A 3,663-nucleotide genomic window follows, 5' to 3' on the forward strand; every position below is an offset into this window, starting at 1 on the left:
ATACCCAGAGGGTTCAACTTAGAGTCTTCAATGGTATCAGTAAGATAGTTTTGACAGTAAGATGACTTCAACAGTTCTGAACAATGGAATGGGAGTAGGCCTTAAGTAGTTTTGATAGCTTAGATCAAGGGATGAGGCTCACTGCTAATATAAGGCAGCACAGAAAGAGATGAGGTAATTAGAAATATATATATATATATGTATATACATATATATATATATATTGATGAGGGGTGTAGCAAAGATGAGCAAAAATGGGATTCTTAAGAACAGATAGATGAGGGGAAGCAGTTTAAAGACAATTCTTTCAGGCTAGGGCAGGGATCTTTTTTTTGTTTGTTTCTAGGGGTCTAGTCCTATGTCGGGGGGGGGGCAAGGTAATTCACTGAAATTCAGTGAACTTAGTCTGTGTTGGTAAGATTCTTGCCAGAGTCCTTCTCAATAGGCTGATCCTTCACCTGGAAGCTGGTTACCTTCCTGAGAGCCAGTGTGGCTTCAGAAAGGTAGAAGAACAGTTGATATGGTGTTTGCTGCCCAACAAATCCAGGTAAAATGCCAGGAACAGAACAGAGGTCTGTATACAACATTTGTAACTCTGACCAAGGCCTTTGATACTAGCAATCATGAGGACTTATGGAAACTTATGTCAAAATTTGGTTGCTCAGAGAAGTTCATCAGTATTGTACATCAATTTCATGATGGCATGCTTGCCTGGGCTCTGAATAGTGAACAAGTTTCTCAAGATTTCCCAGTCAACAATGGAGTAAAACAAGACTGAGTTCTTGCTCCCATATGTCTTAGCATAATGTTTTCAGCCATGTTATCAAATGCCTTCACTGAGGATGAACATGGCCTAAAGGTCAACTACCACACTGATGACAAATTATTCAACTTGAAAAGGCTCCAAGTCAAGACAAAAGTGGAAGAAGTGCTGGTAAACAATGTTCTGTTTGCAGATGATCTTGCCCTCAATGCAGTCTCTGAAGCTGAGATGCAACAAAGTATGGATCCATCCTCTGCTGCTTGTGCTAATTTTGGTCTAATAATTAACACCAAGAAAACTCAGGTGTTCCATCAACCATCCCCACACCATCCATATGTGGAATCCTCGATTACAGCAAGTGGACAAGTTCACTTCCCTTGGTAGTATCATTTCCAAGGAGGTACACATTGACAGTGAGGTTGACATTCGCATTACCAGAGCTAGCTCAGTATTTGGGAGACTTTGAAAGGGTGACAGAGAAGAGGTATTAGACTGACTACCAAACTGAAAGTCTACAGAGCTGTCGTGTTGACCTCATTACTATATGCCTGTGAAACTTGGACAGTCTACCAGCACCATGTCAGGAAACTGAATTGCTTCCATTTAAATTGTCTTAGGAAATTTTTGGAGATCACCTAGCAGGAGAAGGTACCAGACACTGAGGTCCTTTCTTGAACTAAATTGCTTAGCATTCCAACATTACTGCAGAGAGTGCAACTATGATGGGATGGATACATTGTTAGAATGCCAAACATAGTCTTGCCAAAAAACCCCAAAACTATTTCATGGAGAACTCACACTGTGCAAGTACTCACAAGAGGGTCACAGGAAGAGATTCCAAGAAACCCTGAAGATCTCACTGAAGAACTTTAGAACTGACTGTTCAGCATGGGAGACACTGGGTGCTGCACTCCATGAGGCAGGCAGAATTGAAGCAGCTCAAAGGAAATGTGACATACAAAAGTTTAGAGTACCGACCCCAGGTGTTCACATGAATTATTTGTGCCCAATCTGTGGTAAAGCATTCTGAGCTCATATTGGTCTGATCAGCCACAGTAGGACACACTATAATTTGACTCAAACATGTGATGTCTTTTTGGTCTTCTTTGATGTTGAAGGACAAGAACCAACCAAGCAACCAACCAGTTGCATAAATTCCAGAGAGCCAGGTCCTTCTCTATAGTAACTGCAACACTATTTTAAATATAAAGAGATTTACGAATAAATACAAGATATATTTGGAGATGAAAAGAGACCTATGAGAAATAACTTAGTGAACCTTATGTAATTAAATTATGATATTTGACAAATGACTTAATCTGTCTGTGCCTCCATTTCCTTAACTTTGGAATGCGGTGGTCAAATTTCCAAGCTCCTTTCCAGTTCCAAATCTATTATTCTATATCCATAAAGGAGAGGGTTGTAGTTAATGGAGTATTAGAGGTCTCTTGCACAAGATGAGTTTTCAGCTGAGTCTTAAAAGAAGATAGGAATTCTAAGAGGTAAAGGTAAAAAAGGAGGAACATTGTAGGCTGATACAAATAAAGAGTGACTATGAAGCCTCATGTGTGAGAAACACAAGTTGCCCAGTTTGGTTTTATTTTAAAGAACACAGAAGGAAATAAAGCTTTGGAAAAATAGGAAGGGGTCAGGTTAGGAAAAGCTTTAATGGGAAATAGGGGAGTTTAGATTTAATACTATTGCATGGGAGGCTGACATGGTCAGATACATGCTTTAGATGAATCAGTTTGACAAACATATGAAGGATGGACTGAAGAGGGAGAATGCTTGAGACAAAGAGAGAATTAGGAGTCTATTGCAATAGTCCAAGTGAGACCTAACCCACAGTAGTAGATTTGTGAGAGAAGGAATGTGCAAACAGGGGACAATATCCTTCCATAGTGAGAAGATGAATTTACTGAGAAAGCAGAATATCAGAGACAAAGTATTAGGGATTAAATCAGATTAAATAATCCCAATTTCTTTACATTGCATTTTGAGTACCCTTTATTCAAATTCCTGATCATTACTACATCTCTCTGAATATTATTTTAAAACCCTTAAATGAGGGGAATCCCCAAATGAAAATTGTCCCACTTACACAGTTCTCAACATTTAGAAGGATTAGCAATGACCCTATATGTTTCTGTTTGATATATGTCTTTGCTATTGGTCATCGATTTAGAACTTGAAGGGATTTAGAGATCACCACGCACCAAAAGCCTCATTTAATTGATGAAAGAAGGGTACTGATTTTGATGACTTGCACAAGATCACACAAGGTGCTTGGACAGAGCCAGGATTTTTAACCTAGGTTCCCTGATTCCAAATTCAATACTCTCTCTGTGATGCTACACTGACTGGTTTTGCTGTACTAAGCACAGCAAATTCAGAAACCCTATTCAGGAGGGAGATTACAGAGCAAAGATATTTTTGGCCATGGCAACTCTGAAAGATCATATCTTTAATTATAGAAGGGTTGAAGGCTACCTCTGTGGAGGAAGTAGACAAGTCAAAGAAATTATACCCAAAGAAAGTATACCCAAAGGAAAAATAAAATAATTGGGAGGATGCTGACAATTGGAGGCATTGGGAAAGATTTCCTTTAGTTGGTAGCTGATGAGCTGAGCCTTGAAGGTAACCAAGAGATGAAAGCAAAGAATGAATATATGATCTTTAGGACAACTTAACCTGGATCTGACTGACAAAATTCCATATCAACCATTTAAGGCTTTCATAAAGGAAAAGAACCCTTCTCTTTTGTTCAAAGTATAGATAGAGCCAGACTTAATTCAGACCTGATAAACTGAGAGAGGTAATAATTTTCAAGACTTTAACCGAACACAGGAAGGAGGTGGTGCCTCAAAAATTTGAGAAACCATAAAAACCACAGATTCTCT

The sequence above is a fragment of the Macrotis lagotis genome, chromosome 2 (assembly GCF_037893015.1).
Source record: "Macrotis lagotis isolate mMagLag1 chromosome 2, bilby.v1.9.chrom.fasta, whole genome shotgun sequence".
In the NCBI taxonomy this organism is placed as follows: Eukaryota; Metazoa; Chordata; class Mammalia; order Peramelemorphia; family Peramelidae; genus Macrotis; species Macrotis lagotis.